The 19,549-nt window shown below is 36.7% G+C and overlaps 1 long non-coding RNA gene across 1 annotated transcript; it reads right to left on the bottom strand.

Moving 5' to 3' along the window:
* Window positions 1-3,540: 3,540 nt before the first annotated feature.
* LOC117338319 lies at window positions 3,541-5,530 on the bottom strand. Its single transcript, XR_004535001.1, has 3 exons — window positions 5,503-5,530; window positions 4,556-4,657; window positions 3,541-3,654 (listed from the first exon to the last, which is right to left on the bottom strand). It is a non-coding gene; the product is annotated as an uncharacterized LOC117338319 (long non-coding RNA).
* Window positions 5,531-19,549: the final 14,019 nt, after the last annotated feature.

Genomic DNA, 19,549 nt, shown 5'->3' with positions numbered 1-19,549 from the left:
AACTTTTTACATTTTCGACTTCTTCTCCAAAACCACTTAACAAAATTCAATGAAATTTGGCAGAAAGTTTCTATGGCTGAAGGTCAACCAAAATTGTGAATTATATGGTCCCCACCCCCCAGGGGCCTGAGGGGTGGGGCCAAAAAGGGTCAAATTGACTAAAACTTCAAAAATCTTCTTCTCTACTCTCAGATATGGTGGAGTCAAACACTCTTTATAGATGAAAGGGTCTTGTGGTGCTTTACCAAAATTGTGAATTGCATGACCCTGGGGTCTCACGTTTACCCCTGGGGAGGGGGTAAACTTTACTATAGTTTATATAGGGAAATCACATTTTTGACTATTATTTTTTGGATTTGTATTGGAATTCATTCTAACTTGGTTCAAATTATCAGCAAGGGATTACAGTTTGATGTTATGTACATATTGGCCCTGATTGACCCCCAGGGGCTGGTGGGCGGGGCCAAAAAGGGTCAAATTGACTGAAATTTCAAAAATCTTCTTCTCTACTCTCAGATATGTTAGAATCAAATACTCTTCATAGATGGAAGGCTCTTCAGGTGCTTTACCAAAATTGTGAATTTCATGACCCTGGGGTCTCACGTTTGCCCCTGGGTAGGGGGTAAACTTTACTATAGTTTATATAGGGAAATCACATTTTTGACTATTATTTGTTGGATTTGTATTGGAATTCATTCTAACTTGGTTCAAATTATCAGCATGGGATTACAATTTGATGTTATGTACATGTTGGCCCTGGTTGACCCCCAGGGGCTGGTGGGCGGGGCCAAAAAGGGTCAAATTGACTGAAATTTCAAAAATCTTCTTCTCTACTCTCAGATATGTTAGAATCAAATACTCTTCATAGATGGAAGGCTCTTCAGGTGCTTTACTAAAATTGTGAATTTCATGACCCTGGGGTCTCACGTTTGCCCCTGGAGAGGGGGTAAACTTTACTATAGTTTATATAGGGAAATCACATTTTTGACTATTATTTGTTGGATTTCTATTGGAATTCATTCTAACTTGTATCAAATTATCAGCATGGGATGACACTTTGATGGTATGTACATGTTGGCCCTAGTTGACCCCCAGGGGCTGGTGGGCGGGGCCAAAAAGGGTCAAATTGACTCAAATTTCAAAAATCTTCTTCCCTACTCTCAGATATATGGTAGAATCAAATACTCTTCATAGATGGAAGGGTCTTAAGATGCTTTACCAAAATTGTGAATTTCATGACCCTGGGGTCTCACGTTTGCCCCTGGGGAGGGGGTAAACTTTACTATAGTTTATATAGGGAAATCACATTTTTGACTATTATTTGTTGGATTTGTATTGGAATTCATTCTAACTTGGTTCAAATTATCAGCATGGGATTACAGTTTGATGTTATGTACATGTTGGCCATAGTTGACCCCCAGGGGCTGGTGGGCGGGGCCAAAAAGGGTCAAATTGACTGAAATTTCAAAAATCTTCCCTACTCTCAGATATATGGTAGAATCAAATACTCTTCATAGATGGAAGGCTCTTCAGGTGCTTTACCAAAATTGTGAATTTCATGACCCTGGGGTCTCACGTTTGCCCCTGGATAGGGGGTAAACTTTACTCTAGTTTATATAGGGAAATCACATTTTTGACTATTATTTGTTGGATTTGTATTGGAATTCATTCGAACTTGGTTCAAATTATCAGCAGGGGATGACACTTTGATGGTATGTACATGTTGGCCCTATTTGACTCCCAGGGGCTGGTGGGCGGGGCCAAAAAGGGTCAAATTGACTAAAATTGCAAAAATCTTCTTCCCTACTCTCAGATATATGGTAGAATCAAATACTCTTCATAGATGGAAGGCTCTTCAGGTGCTTTACCAAAATTGTGAATTTCATGACCCTGGGGTCTCACGTTTGCCCCTGGGGAGGGGGTAAACTTTACTATAGTTTATATAGGGAAATCACATTTTTGACTATTATTTGTTGGATTTGTATTGGAATTCATTCTAACTTGGTTCAAATTATCAGCATGGGATTACAGTTTGATGTTATGTACATGCTGGCCCTGGTTGACTCCCAGGGGCTGGTGGGCGGGGCCAAAAAGGGTCAAATTGACTGAAATTTCAAAAATCTTCTTATCTCCTATATGTTAGAATCAAAGACTCTTCATAGACTGACCCCATTAGGACTGATGGGTGGGGCCAAAAAGGGTCAATTTAGTTGGCCGAAATATTTCAAATCTCAGGTGACCGTTAAGGCCCTTTGGGCCTCTTGTTTAAAACAATTTTCTATCTATATCCAAGAGGCTGACGATCATGTGCTGGGATGAATGGCTACAAAGTTTGTTAATATCAATGTCACTGGCCTTCTTTGAAGGTCATCAGGGTCAAATGTGTTAAAATCTTTAAATGTCTTCTTTTCAGTAACCATGAAACCCAGGACCATGATAATGAGCCAGAAGCATTCTGGGCAGATTCGGTCAGAAGTATGCTAGGATAAAAGAATACCAAAGCTGTTCAAAAGAACGACCTTGACCTATTTTCAAAGTCAGGTGAATTAAATGAACTCTAAACTTTAAACAACTTCTTCCTAATAATAACAAACCAATAGCCATGATATTGGGCCAGTTTCGTGCTGGGATGAAGGTCTACAAAAGATGGCCAAATCACATTGATGCGCTTTAAATGTCAAAGAGGTTTAATGTGTTAAAATCTTTGAACAACTACTTTATAAGAGGCATGTTTTTATAAGAGTAAAATATTTGTTAAATGGAATTACCTTGACCCATCTTCAATGTCACCCTGGTCAAATTTGTTAAATTCCTAATTTTAAAAAAAATGGCAAAAACTTCAACTATTAGTATTCAATTCAAATTTCGTGTGGTCGTTAAGGCCCATAGGCCTCTTGTTCATTAATATGACTAAGTTTACCTGGTAACGATGGGAGTCCAATACAATAATCCAATTAATCCCATAATCCCACATGTCTGCAAAGTTACAATTAATAATAGTATGCCAGTTCAAGTGAACTTAAAATGAAGTAGTCTGCAACCAAAGCCTTTTCAAAGTCACATTCCTGTAAATAATATGATCGTCATCAGTGACCATCCAAGAATGCCAAATTACTTTATCAAAATCTAACACTATCTCCCTATGTCCTGTCATTATAAATTAATATACAACTTTGTTATCCCCCTCTTTATTTCAATCCCTCGTGCACAGCACCTATGAATGGCCCTTGGTAATTTCATAAATACACCATGAATGGAAATGTTTATTGAAGAAGAAAAATACATGTTTATGTCATGTATTTTATCATTATTTAATGAATTGAAAATGATAAAACAGTTAAATCTTCGGCCTAGACCAGGCTTTATCGGCACAATAAATACATTTGACCACGGACTACGCCATCGGATAATATGACCTATTCTTGGGTTGATAAATACTAATATCGACCTCGGCTAAAGGTTATAACTTCATAATATATGTCACAAACGCAGTTTATGAATAAGGATTACATGTTTGTAAATAAAACTAAAATGGATGTAATCAATATAATTAAGAATGTTTAATCCTGATTTTAGTCAAGAAACTACCGTGGATTCAGTGGTGTACGGGTTTCATACAGATGCTGTTACATCCTTGGGGACAGCATATTTCACCTGGAAATATAATTAATTACATGGAATGAAAAGAACACAATATGTACACTATCTGTTAATATCCGAGGTGTCAGTTGGTACCAGTTCCACGCCATCATACCGAGGCCAACAAGAACATATCGAAACCGCAAACACGCACGCACGCACACGCACACGCACACACACACACGTAGAACTCGCACATATGTGAAACCGCCTGAAGTTAAGTGATACAAAATCCTATTCAAATCGAAAGTCATTGATATACGAGGACATGTGTCCAGCTATAGAAAAGACAAAATAATGGAAAGGCACAGACAGACCGCAAAACAGCATTGGCAGTTACCTAGCTAGAGTTCCAATATAAACGACAGATAAATTTCCTTACATTAGAATATTTCTCCCTTGATATTAAACAAAAAAAAAACAGTCAGTGATTTCTGTTTAACGGAATAAGACAAAAATGATTTAATCCCGTACCTTATTGCTGATAAACATTATTCAATTTCCCACAAACAAATGTTCAGCGCTCAGCATATTTGGAGTGGGACGACTGGTTCGCCCGTTGTCAGTATAATGCGACCGGGTGGGGTGTGTGCTGGGTGTCTTCGGCAGTATGCTTCAGTGAGGTAGCACTATAATTCCGGCCTATCACAAGGAGACTTAACACGAACATACCGCAGCCTCCCAAAACACACATACGCACACACCACACGCATGCATGTCGCACGCACGGGAGACCGTCCTCAAATGACCTTAGCTGTTAATAGGACGTTAAACAAAATAAACTTAACCAAGCATCCCTTTATATTGCATGTCGTTTCAACCTAACGGAATTTAACTGATATCATGTTATTAATTTATCATGATATGTACTTTTTATATATTTTATCCATGTGAAAATGAAAATTTTACAACATACCTCCGTGGCACTCAGTATTAGATATACAGTTCACATTTGGGTCAAAGACACAAAATCCAGTCATTCCATTACTTGGTGGACATGATGCTGTTGCTCGTCTATCTAAATTTAAATTACACATGAAGATATTTCGGCAACATAGCGATATATTCCATTTGCAAAAGCAACATTATACAATCGCAATATTACATGTAAAAAAAGATGTTTTATCCGTTAGTTTTAAATAATTAACATATATTCAATTTTGTGGTTACCTTAATAACTTATTTCATACTTAAATTATTGTCATAGATTAAATGTGGTGATTGGCATTTGTTGTACTGTTGATAATCACACACGTCATGTATAATGATTGTATAAATTTCTTCTGTATAAATACATCAGTTTGCAATCTGAATTTAACAGCAGCATATATGGTTCGCTGGAACTTAGTCCGACAATATATGTAAGTATACCGTAAAAATGTCAAATTTTCGAGGCTGTTCGCCCCTTTATCAAGACACAAAGAATAATAATACAATCACATGATATATAAACAGTATTAGATCAACAATAAGATAAAGTAAGATTAATACATATATAGTAATTTGGAAAACAGCCATGAACCCTTCGGCTGCCGTGGGCCGAAGGCGAATGCTAGCGTGATATGAGCAGAATCATGTTCTATGATGGAGGCACGGAGACGGTAGACAACAGCCAGGGATACATGAGGACGGGTGTCAAAGAGGCAACAACAGCCGGGGTCATATTAGGACGGGTTTCAAAGAGGCAACACCAACCGGGGTCATATTAGGACGACTGTCAAGGTGACATCAACAGAAAATTACCGTTTATATTAGTACACGGTATATATACACTTTGTTTTTGAGATGGTTAATATTCAACCAATTATAAAGTAATATGTATTACTATTTGTATTCTTACAAAGAAGTTCTGCAGATACTTACTCAAAAGAACACTTTTCAAATCCATAGCTGTAAAAATGAAACGAAACGCAAATATTTTTACGAGTTCAGATGTGGTGTTTATAAGACATGAATCGAAGGAGGATGCGGCGTACATGTACAAGTATCTGTCAAACTGTCCAGTTCCCGGTTTTTTTTAACGTGTTTCACATTACGAAAATTCCTTAACTAAGAATTTTCCACAGGAAAGCATTACAGAACTTAAGGGAAACATCTTAGTTAAAGGAACATTCCTTAGATTCGGTAACGCTTTCATACGGAACATTTTAGGTTGAGGGATTTGATTCAGTTCAGGAATATTAATGAAACTGGCCCCAGCCCCGATGCCAGAAAATGTTATCAATACTTTATTATACACAAACTTTTCTGCTGGTATCTCGAAGATGCATTGAAATGTTTAAGTGATGTAAAATGATCCAACTTAACAACACATTAAAGATCCATATTCACTTTCAAACATTTGATGCATGCAAAGAATATTTCGCTGAGAATGTCTTTTTGATGTTTGTTGCTAAAACTATTACAACAAGATCTTGTTTAATTAACTCGAAGTAAAAAAATTCAGTTCCTGCAGTAAAATTCCTATCTTAGATATACTCGGTTATCTCGTCTATTTACGACCGACCCCACGGATTTCTAGATAACGAGTTTTGACTGTATATGAAATGTTCACCAATCCTGGATAGCCGTGGTATACAAATGTAATGCATCAATCGAGACTACAATGTGTATAATATACTACTTCTATATACACTATGTACAAAATATAACAGTTTACATCCAAAATGTAGAGGCCAGTCTTGCGGCCAACGGCCGGCTTGAGTGCCGAACTCAATACTCCCTTTTAGCTACGAATACAAGACTTAAATACACCGATGGACAATTTACTACACGTGAACCATTACATCTGACAGTTAGTACCTAATACCTATACATGGCATACTCTGTTTACATCAGCTTAGATAAGATTGCTAATCAATACTACATACACAAATGTATATATTTTTGAATTATATCGAAGGCCACTAATCTTGCATAACATGTCTGGTAAATTGTAAATTTATACATGATTAAGTACAATTTTACTTTAGTTTAGTAGCTGACACAACCTGTCTCATAACTGGGCTAATATATTCAACTAAAAGTTATTTTTGAAATAATAAATAAAATCATTTTTCGGCACACGTGCACGGATACATTATACTAATATGTAAAGTATAGTTACATATATATATATATGCTAGTACTCAGGAACTCTGGTTACTGGTCTTCCAGACAATTCATTATCGTTAAAATTGAACGTCTAGATGAGTTGCTGTGTTAAATATGTATACATGATTTCATGTTTCATATGCCAAAAATATTTGAGCTTAAACAGAGATATGATGCATTACTGAACTCTTACAGTCATTGGAATATTATGATATATTGCACACAGGGACCAAATGTGAAAACAAGTCTTACCGGAGGCTATGGTAATAGATATCACCAGAAGACATACAATTGTGGCCTTCATGACTAGAGAAATCCCTTAGAATGAAATCAACACTGCTTGTCGCATTCTTATCATGTTAATATTAGTCACGATTTTGATAGCCTGTACTATAGGTTGTTTTAGATAAAAATGTCATAGTCACGAATAGAAGTCTTCCCTACGGGTCGGGGATTGGGAAAACATATGAACACCTGTTATTATCCACCACATGTTCATCAGAGGCGACGTATGTGGGAACCACCTACTCGATAGAGATGTACTTACGATACCCTTAACACTACAATAACTTATGTTGAATCCTTTGTCGTCTGAGTGTCATATTATTTATACCAACAACGTTTCTTTGTGTTCACCGTGAGACCAAAATAGATTTTCTGTCACTGCAACACTCTGGATCTTAAATATTGCCTTTCTTTCCTCCCTGCTCTCTCCTTCGGTTCTTCTATAGATAGATGTCTCCTAGACGCTCGTCCTCATATGACACCGGCTGTTGGTGTCCCTTTCATACCTGTTCTCATATGTTCCTGGCTGTTGGTGTCCCTTTCATACCTGTCCTCATATGTTCCTGGCTGTTGATGTCTTCTAGACACTCGTCCTCATCCTCATATGTCCCTGGATGTTGGTGTTAAGGTGTAATCAACAGTTAAGGTGTTACCGACAGTGAAGGTGTTATCGAAAGTTAAAGTGTTACCAACAGTTAAGGTGTTACCAACAGTTAAGGTGTTTTCGACAGTTTAGGTGTAACCAACAGTTAAGGTGTTATCGACAGTTAAGGTGTTACCGACAGTTAAGGTGTTACCAACAGTTAAGGTGTTACCGACAGTGAAGGTGTTACCAATGATTAAGGTGTTACCAACAGTTAAGGTGTTACCGACAGTGAAGGTGTTACCGACAGTCAAGAGGCATCAAGACACAGACGTTGAACTATAGACTGTGTATATATATATTTATTTATGTGTAATGATATTCAGTTTGAAGATTTCAATTCGTAGTATCGTGGCGCGGATGAATCAGACCGAACGCATTATTGATAAAATGCTCCATCTAAACAGATAACACATTGTCAACAGATCGGACGTCCGAGTAAGTGAAGTCTGAGCACTAGTAACACATTCATTCTTGCAATGGCTCTGGTCCAGTAGAACCTATTACACACATCACATGATGGTTTAATCACCAGTTGATGGTATTCCTTTTGAAAGATTTCGAACATTAACCAATATGCACGTGAGGATGAAATGACGTAAGGGATATATGTGTATGTTCTGAAATCTTCCGATGCGAAGACGAAAGTTTGATTGATAAGACATTCAATAACACACAACTATATTTAAAACTAACATTTGTAAGAATTATAAAGGCCATCTTAAATCAATTTGTAGATATGTAAATAAATATTCCATCTTGTTGTAATGTTTATGTAAAATTGTCTTGAAAAGGGGGCTTTATATATGTTTTATGACTTGTTCCCAATCCTTTTGTATATTTGATCTAAAAATAAAAAATATTTAAATAAAAAAGAATGTAATGATCAATAGAGGCAGGCATCACGACAGATCTTCATTACGCTCTGAATTATTGATAGATTTTGCCTACAAATCTTATTGTTATTTTAATTCTAAATATGCTCACTTAATCTTGTTTCGCAACGCTCTATTTCATAGTGTGAAATGTTTTATGCTACAGTCCTTTGTATGTATGGATTTTTATTATTAACAGTGTATTAGGTTAGGAAGTCTTTCAACTATTAGCTTTGACTAATGTACCCTCCAGCAGAATATAGAACGGATTTTGTAATTCATTTCTTATGTGATTGGAGTAGATCTCAATAACGCCACTCCATTGTCTTATTTGTATCTGCCATAGGAGACCTGCCAACAAAAAGAATCATAATTCGCCCCGTGCAAGAGCTAATATTGACCTGGGGCTGGAGCAAGTCTAGACGCACGCACCTTACTATGATTTCTGTTTCCAAGATGTCAGTCGACAGACTGAATTGTCATTTCCCGACCCTGTCAGATGCTTATAAATGCCTTTTTTTAATTATTGATACTGCTGCTGTTTCAGAAACCAGGAAGACCAGGACCATGATAATGAGCGAGAAGCATTCTGGACAGATTAGGTAAGAAGTATGCTGGCTAAAAGGCTACCAACGCTGTTCAAAAGAACGACCTGGCCTATTTTCAAAGTCAGGTGAATTAAATGAGGTCTAACCTTTGAATAACTTCTTGCTAATAATAAAAAAAAACATAACCACGATATTGGGCCAGTTTCGTGCTTTGCTGAAGGTCTACCAAAGATGTTCAAATCACAATGATGACTTTAAATGTCACGGAAGTTTAATGTGTTCAAATAAATCTTTCAACAACTGCTTTATAACCAAGAGGCAAAGGTCGTGATATTGGGACAGTGGAATGTTTTGATAATAGTGAAACGTTTGTTAAATGGAATGACCTTGACCCATTTTCAACGTCACTGTGGTCAAATGTGTTAAATTGCTAATTTTAAAAAAGCAAAAACTATCAGTATGCAATTCAGATATCGGGTGACCGTTTGGGCCCATATGCCTGGTGTTCATTAATATGACGAAGTTTATCTGGTATCGATGGAAATCCAATAAGATAACCCCGTTAATCCGTTAATCCCACCTGTCTGCAAAGTTACAGTTAATCATAGTATGCCAGTTCAAGTAAACTTTAAAGAGCAAGTATGCATCCTTCAAAAGAACGTTAAAGTAACCAGAGTCATTTCAAAGACACTTTCCTAAAGATAACATGATCGTCATCAGTGACCTTCTAAGAAAGCACAATAACTTAAAAAAAAAAACAAAAAAAAACAAACTATCTTTTCATTCGTATTGAAGTATTTGAATTTTGCCGGACATGTATTATTTTTCAACATGATCCGCCTCCGGATCTATACACTTTTGCCAGCGGTGTTTAAGGGCTTCAATGCCACTTTTATAGAACTCCTTTTCTTGGTTGTTCAGAAAGTTATCCACTGCATGTTAGGGTTAGGCTTAGAGGTTAGGGTGCCTAGAATAGCTGTTTTCAGTTTTGGAAATTGATGAAAGTCTAATGGAGTGAGATCAGGTGAATAAGGCGGATGTTCAATCGATTTAAAGCCACAATCGTGAATGGCAGCCATGGTAATGACAGGCTCTTTCACCATAACCCTAACCCTAACAGTTTTTGTCCATTTTGCAAAAGCTGCTTGTCCTGTTTACCTCGTCGATATAAACTAACCGAATGAGACCACAGGCGCTTGCATAGAAAATTAGAAAAAATGGGGGGGGGGGGGGGGGGGGGGGGGGGGGGGGCGGGATGATACCAGTGGTATGTGTACTGTGTAATACAGAAGGCCGGAAACTCCGCCACGAGCGAAACGGCAGACCACTACACTTCAATCGACTAAAAAACACTTTTATTCAAACTGACACGGCGCACACTATATGCGACCGTCATCAGAAAACATTCATCTTTAACCTACCGTGCCACTCAATACGAATTGTTACATCCAAAACACAATAATCCGTGAAAACATCGCCGAATTCCTCGCTCAGAACGCCATTTCTCAACCGGCTCCCTGAGCCTGTCCAGATTCTTCATTTACATACGAAGTTGAAAGGTCATGTGATTGTATAATCGGCTGCCGCCAGGTGCACTTTCGGGGGTCATCTCCGCATGCATTTTGTCCGGAAAATGCTTCGGCTCGCTGAAGAGTTTCGTCTAATTTACGATTATTTGAAGAGTTTCGTCGATGAATGATGATTTATAATAATAAATTATTCATTATTTTGAACGTTAGATTACCATGCACCGTATATGACAGTACACAGCAGGCGCGGATCCTGGAATTGGAAAGTAATTTAGTGGTAATGTGCATGGTAATGCGTGCGCCATAGGCGGGAGCCGATTTTTTTTGCGAGGGGTCTGGGGGCCAAACTTTCGGAACAAAATTTCGGAAAAATGAAATGATTAAATGATTATAGCAAATTTTGCAATCTTTCGAGAATAAGATTTTCGATAAGTGGAAAGGGGGGAGGGGGCATAAATTGATTCACACAGAACGTCACTATCGTATCGTTTTCTATATAATGCAATAATTGTCACAAAGGTAGAACAAAATGCTTATTTATTTATTAACTTTTGTCAGTTTACTGGAATCTTGACGAACAAAAAGAAAAGTGAATCACGAATAAGACTGACATCAGGTTACTCGAACGTATACATGTGTACCAACATTACTTACTTCAGACCTGTTCATTTATTTCTGCACATTTTACAAATATCATGTCGTCGTCAAATACGAAAATTATACTTCAGACCTGCCAAACGATCTGTACGTTGTGATCTATGATCCATCATCAATTTATTTTCATTTCCCACAATGTTAGATTTAATGTTTGCTGGAAGTTCTTCGAGTTCAATCCAAATTTTATGACTACATCTATCACTGTATGAGTATGTATCGAAATATTGAGGGGCGGACACTGGAATCCTGCATTCTAGTGTATTTCACGATAGATTCATACCTGGTGTGTTTTTATAAAAACAAGTATATGAGAGATGTTTTTAAATGATTTTATGTTATTATTTCGCTGATTGATACGGGAATTTGTTTTTTAAGATACCCTTACTTTGACAATTTTAGGGGGGGGGGGGGGGGGGGAGGATTTAAATCCGCCAGTGACAATGTCAAAGAGTTTAACGCATTGTAAAATGTATTCTTTGTAATACTCATTATCCATTTATTCCACTTTACATCGCTCGCATATATAAAATTTAAGTTATTGATGAATTACCTGATTAATTGACTGTGTAAGCATCAAACGCTACTCTAATAATAATCAAGCTGGCTGAAGTGCTTACAGAATTATGAAACTGAATTAAAATGAGAAAGAAAAGAGAATACTTGAGGGGAAAGTAGTGGTTATTTTGTGTCAACGCCAGACTTTTATAGTATTTTAGGGCTAACGCCAGAATACCCAGAACAACCTCTAATTCTTATCGGTATTGTGTGCGGTATATACATTTTCAACTAGTCATGTAGGGGTCCATTTTTTAAAAATTGAAGATTGGCATAGCCCTAAATAGATGACAAGTACAATAAAAAATCAAAATATCAAACAACCATCAGCTATATATTACCCCCTCCAAATTTTAACTTCGAAAAATTCCAACTGATACTGCGTGTTCATGGTATACGTATAATGCCCCGGCCCTGTCTTGAACAAGTTATTGAGCACCGTTATATGCAATCTTTTTTATTGAAAACGAAGTTCAACAACTACCGAAATGATACAGTTGAAAAAAAGGAAATGACGATCTCATCACTGCATGGCATTAAAACATGCTATCTTATTAGCCCGTAATATCGCAAACGACGTCCTGTGCATGCACCTGTAAAAATAAAGAATGCCGAGATGACCCCAAAAAGTGCACCTGGTGACAGTCGATTATACAATCACATGACCTTTCAACTTCGTATGTAAATGAAGAATCTGGACAGGCTCAGGGAGCCGTTTGAGAAATGGCGTTCTGAGCGAGGAATTCGGCGATGTTTTCACGGATTATTGTGTTTTGGATGTAACAATTCGTATTGAGTGGCACAGTAGGTTAAAGATGAATGTTTTCTGATGACGGTCGCTTATAGTGTGCGCCGTGTCAGTTTGAATAAAAGTGTTTTTTAGTCGATTGAAGTGTAGTGGTCTGCCGTTTCGCTCGTGGCGGAGTTTCCGGCCTTGTACTTAACAGATTACACATACTACTGTCAAATAAAAAAAAAATGAAAATCACATATTCTATGCAAGCGCCTGTGAATGAGACCAGTCCTTGGATACACGGCCATATATAGTCAGAGAATAGTAGGACTTAAAAAGAACATCCTTGAGTACCTCCTTCGATACGAGGCTCACAACTTATCAATCAGTCCTCGTATGTCCTGTCATTATATATTCATGTACTACTTGGTTTTGTTTCCTCTTTATTTCAATACCTCGTGCACAACACCTATGAATGGCCTTGGTACTCTGATTTTCATAAATACACCATGCATGGGAATTTTTTTGAAGAAGAGAAATACATGTTTATATCTTGTACTTTATCATTAGTTAATGTATTAGAAATAATAAAACAGTTAAATCTTCGGTGAAGACCATGATTTATCGCCACATGAAAAAGATATGACCAAGGACTATGTCATCGGTTAATATGATATATCTTCGGTTGATAAATCCTGGTATCGTCCTCAGCTAAAGGCTATAACTTAATTTAAAATTGTATGTGACAAACGCAGTAACGGCCGATCGCATTCTGGGTGTGTAAAGAGGGATAACTTTCATTCGAGTACTAGGTAAGGATTGTACCAAGCTTTCCATGATTCATCAAAACATTAAGTAAGTTCAGGTATTTGAGTCTTGGTAATTGAGTTCGACAAGCTTAGAAGCCGGTAGTGTTTCATCCCCGAAGCAATATTGAGAACTTATGTAATATTTGAATATAAATGGTATATTGTCCATGGCCTAAACAATATATTTTGCATTGCGCCCCAATAAGATATTGAAAACTATATTGTTTCGATTTATCTTTCGGGCTTGTTCACCTAACTATAATATGTTGTGGTTTGTGAATAAGGATTATATGTTTGTAAATAAAACTAAAATGGGTGCAATTGATATAATTAAGCATGTTTAATCTTGATTTCAGTCAAGAAACTACCATGGAATCAGTGGTGTACGGGTTTCATGCAGATGCTGCTACATCCTTGGGGACAGCATATTTCACCTGGAAATATAATCAATTACATGGAATGAAAAGAACACAATATGTACACTATCTGTTAATATCCGAGGTTTCTGTTGGTATCAGTTCCACGCCATCTCTTACGGACCAAATAAGAACATACCGGAAACCCCAAACACAAAAAGACACGCACGTAAGCACGCACGCACACTTACTTCACACGTAGAGCTCGAACATATTTGAAACCGCCCTTAAATGACCAAAGCTGTTGATATTGACGTTAAATGAAACAAAATCCTAATCAAATATCACGTCATTGTTATATGAGGACATTTGTCTAGTCATAGAGAACACAAAATGAAGGAAAGACACAGTCAGAACTCAAAATAGAATACATTCAAACATTTCGCATTTGATATTAAACAAAAAAACTGTCATTGATTTCTATTTAATGGAATAAGACAAAAATGATTTAATCCCGTACCTTATTGCTGATTAACATTATTCAATTTCCCACAAACAAATGTTCATTCCTTTATATTGCATGCCGTTTCAACCTGACGGGAGTTTAACTGATGTTATGATATTAATCTATCATGATATGTCCTTTTTTATATTTTATAAATGTGAAAATTTTACAACATACCTCCGTGGCACTCAGTATTGAATAAACAGTTCACATTTGGGTCAAAGACACAAATTCCAACCATTCCATTACTTGGTGGACAGGATGCTGTCGCACGTCTATCTAAATTTAAATTACACATGAAGATATTTCGGAACATAGCGATATATTCCATTGTCAAAAGCAAAAACAAGCAGAACATTATACATTCGCAATATTAGGGACCACCCAACCAATTGTTTTCCCATAGACTTTAGTGTTAACGTTTTGGAGTATTTCATTCAAATTCTTGATTTCAATATGACAATTATGGTTTATAACAAAAGTTTAGGTTCTGATATAACACCTAATCAAAAAAAAAAGTTGGGTCCTTCATCTGAAATTTTCTCCAGGGTAGCCATTTTGAAAATGGGTGAATTTCGCAGTAAAAATCTAAAAAATCTTAAATGTTTACCTGTTAATTATTATTACCTGAATTTTTAGGGAAAAAACAATCCGGACTTACGAAATTTATATCAAAATTTCTTATTGATAGTTGCCTATCAGGCTACATATCTATTTTACTCGCTATATAACATACTGGCCAATCAGTGGCTGCCAGACATTTTATCCTTGGCTCAACTTTCTATACACAGGGGCTGTTTCAAAAATATATTTTTTCAATTGGTTGGTTGTTCGCTATTACATGTAAAAAAAAAAATGTTTAACTGTTAGTTTTAAATTGTTAACATATATACAATTTGGTGGTTACCTTAATAACATATTTCATGCTTAAATTATTGTCATAAATTAAATGCGGTGATTGGCATTTGTTTTTACTGTTGATTATCACACACATGTCGTGTATAATGCTTGTATAAACTGCTTCTGTATCAATACATCAGTATGTAATCTAAATAGCATAAATGGTTCGCTGAAACTTAAGTCCGCCAATATATACATACGTATACGGTAAAAATGTAAAATTCTCGAGGCAATCCGCCCATTTATCAAGACACAAAGAATACAAATACAATCACATAATATATAAACAGTATTAGAAAAACAATACGAAGCAGTAAGATTAATACATAATACATGTATAGTAATTGAGAAAACAGCCATGAACTCTTCGGCTAGCGTGGGCCGAATGCGAATGCTGCCGTAACATGTGTATGATGGAAGCTTTAGGACAGATGTCAAGGAGACACTAACAGCCAGGGTTATATTAGGACGTGTGTCGTGGAGACACCAACAGCTAGTGTTATATTAGGACGAGTGACAGGGAGACACCAACAGCTAGGGTTATATTAGGACAGGTATCAAGGAGACAGCAACAGCGTTCCATCATAGAACATGGTTCAGTACTTGTCGTGCTAGCATCTGCATTCGGCCAATGCTAGCCGAAGGATTCATGATTAGTTTTTTTTCAACCACTACCTTACTGTATCTTATTATATTTTCCAGTACTTGTATATACCATGTGACTGTATTTGTAGTATCTGTGTCTTGATAAAGGGGCGGATTGCCTCGAAAATTTGACATTGTCCACACTGTTGGAATAACTTCTTTGCCCCATATTAACATTTCAAGTAATTCGCATCCTGCAGACATACGTTTGCAAGGATCCAGTGCTATCTGAAAAGTTACCGTTTATATTACTTCTTTGACCCATGCACACGTATACGATATGTATACATTTTTACGTTGAACACAGAAAAGTTGTTGAGATGGTTATTATTCCACCAATTATAAAATGAAATGTATTCCTTTTTGTACTCTTACACAGAAGTCCTACAGATACTTACTCAGGAGAACACTTTTCAAATCCACAGCTGTAAAAATGAAACGAAACGCAAATAACTTTTGGAGTTCGTATGCGGTGTTTATAAGACATGCGGTATACATGTACAAATATCTGTTAAACTGTTCAGTCCCCGGTTTTATAAACGTGCCTAACCTTAAGAAAAATCTTAACTTTGAATTTACCAGAAGGAAATTCCTTAACTTAACAGGAAAGCATTACAGAATTTAAGGGGAAATCATAGCTTAAGGGAAAATCATAGCTAAAGGAACATTCCTTAAATTCTGTAACGCTTTCATACGGAACATTTTAGGTTGAGGGATTTTATTAAGTTCAGGAAAATTGATGAAACTGGCCCCAGCCCCAATATTCGAAAATGTTATCAATGTTACATGATACCCAAAATGTTATACTGGAATCACAAACATGCATTGATTTGATTTGAACGAAGTTTATTGTTTCGACACAATTGGTTTGGGAACACGATTTTAAGAACTTATAAAACCCCTTTCCACAAATAATATTATATAGTACAACGATTGTGATAGCGACACAGTATTCTTTAAATGATTAACAAGAAAGAAAAGTTAAAGAGAATAACAAGAAGAAAGACAGTTCTGGAGAGTAAGATGAATGTTGCTACATTAGGATATACTTCAAATTAGGGTTCATAAACGATGTACACTATATCTTTCAACACACTAACTTAAACTAATTAAAAACGAATGCATGGCACATTCTAGCTACACATCTAATACACGTCACTGATCCATTGTCCACAAAAACAAACGTGCATTGAAATGTTTAAGTAATGAAAAATGATAACAGCAAATCAAGGATTACTATTCACTTTCAAACAGATGATCAATGCAAAGAATATTTCGCTGAGAATGTCTTTTTGACTTTTGTTGCTTTGGTTTTTATTATTCCCTAACGAATTTACCGAAATGCCCATCAAACTTCTTTTTTTTTCGAACTATAACAACTCTAAGATCTTGCTTAATTAACTCGAAGTAAAAATTCAGTTCCTACAATATCTTAAACATACTCGGTTATCTCGTCCATTCATGATCCAACGGAATTCTAGATAACGAGTTTAGGCTGTCTATGTAAATTTTCACCAATTCTGGATAGCGTTGTTATACAAATGGAATGTATCAAACGTGACAACAATGTGTACAAATAAGTTGTTTCTACTTCCATAAACACTTTGTACAAAATATAACAGTTTACATCCAATGTAGAGGCCAGCCTTTGCGGCCAACGGCCGGCTTGAGTGCCGAACCCAAGACTCCCTTTTAGCTACGAATACAAGACTTAAAATACACCGATGGACAATTTACTACAGATGGACAATTTACTTCACGTGAACCATTACACCAGACAGTTAATTCCTAATACCTATACAAGGCATACTCTGTTTACATCAGCTTAGATATGATTGCTAATCAATACTACAAACACAAATGTATATATTTTTGAATATATCGAAGGCCACTAATCTTACATAACATGTTTGGTAAATTGTAACTTTATACATGATTAAGTACAATTTTACTTAAGTTTAGTAGCTGACACAGCCTGTCTCATAACTGGGCTAGTATATTCAACTAAAATTTATTTTTGAAATTATAAATAAAACCATTTTTTCGGCACACGTGCACGGATACATTATACTAATATGTAAAGTATAGTTATATACATATGCTAGTACTTAGCAACTCTTGTTACTGGTCTTCCAGACAATTCATTATCGTTAAAATTGAACGTCTAGATGAGTTGATGTGTTAAATATGTATACATGATTTCATGTTTCATATGCCAAAAATATTTGAGCTTTAACGGTGATATGATGCATTACTGAACTCTTACAGTCATTGGAGTATTATGATATACTGCACACAGAGACCAAATGTGAAAACAAGTCTTACCGGAGGCTATGGTAATAGATATCACCAGAAGACATACAATTGTGGCCTTCATGACTAGAGATATTCCTTAGAATGAATTCGACACTGCTTGTCACTCTCTTATCATGTTGATATTAGTCATGATAGTGTAAGCTGGTGCTATTGGCTGGTTATAGATAACAATGCCATGGTCACGAATAAAAGTCGCACCTTCAGGGACGAGGAAGTAAGATATAACACCTGCTATTGTCCACCACATGCACAGCAGAGGCGACTTATGTTGGAACCACCTACCACGATACAGATGTACTTACCATACCCTTGACACTACAATAAATTATGTTGTATTCTATGTCAACTGTCATATTATTAATACCAACAACGTTTCTTTGTGTTCACCCTAAGACCTAAATAATACTTTTTCTTTCTTTCCTCTCTGCTCTGTCCTTCGGTTCTTCTATAGATATATGTCTCCTAGACACTCGTCCTCATATGATCCTGGCTGTTTGTGTCTCCTAGACACTCGTCCACATATGACCTGGCTGTTGGTGTCTCCTAGACACTCGTCCACATATGACCCTGACTGTTGGTGTCTCCAAGACACTCGTCCACATATGACCCTGACTGTTGGTGTCTCCTAGACACCCATCCAAATATGACCCCGACTGTTGGTGTCTCCTAGACTCGTCGCATATTACCTTGACTGATGGTGTCTCCTAGACACTCGTCCACATATGACACAGACTGTTGGTGTCTCCTTGACACTCGTCCACATAAGACCTTGGCTGTGTTACCAACAGCTCAAGTGTTATCGACAGTTAAGGTATTACCGACAGTTAAGGTGTTACTAACAGTTAAGGTGTTACTAACAGTTAAGGTGTTACTAACAGTTAAGGTGTTACTAACAGTTAAGGTGTTACTAACAGTTAAGGTGTTACCGACAGTTAAGGTGTTACCAACAGTTAAGGTATTACCGACAGTTAAGGTGTTACCAACAGTGAAGGTGTTACCGACAGTGAAGGTGTTACCAACAGTTAAGGTGTTACCGACAGTTAAGGTGTTACCAACAGTTAAGGTGTTACCAACAGTTAAGGTATTACCGACAGTTAAGGTGTTACCAACAGTTAAGGTGTTACCAACAGTTAAGGTATTACCGACAGTTAAGGTGTTACTAACAGTTAAGGTGTTACTAACAGTTAAGGTGTTACTAACAGTTAAGGTGTTACCGACAGTTAAGGTGTTACCGACAGTTAATGTGTTACCAACAGTTACGGTATTACCGACAGTTAATGTGTTACCAACAGTTACGGTATTACCGACAGTTAATGTGTTACCAACAGTAAAGGTGTTACCGACAGTTAAGGTGTTACTAACAGTTAAGGTGTTACCGACAGTTAAGGTGTTACCGACAGTTAATGTGTTACCAACAGTTACGGTATTACCGACAGTTAAGGTGTTACCAACAGTTAAGGT

This window comes from Pecten maximus, chromosome 11, assembly GCF_902652985.1.
Source record: "Pecten maximus chromosome 11, xPecMax1.1, whole genome shotgun sequence".
NCBI classification, from domain to species: Eukaryota; Metazoa; Mollusca; class Bivalvia; order Pectinida; family Pectinidae; genus Pecten; species Pecten maximus.
The sequence above is the reverse complement of the archived record's forward strand: the minus strand, read 5'-3'. Positions and strand labels throughout refer to the sequence as shown.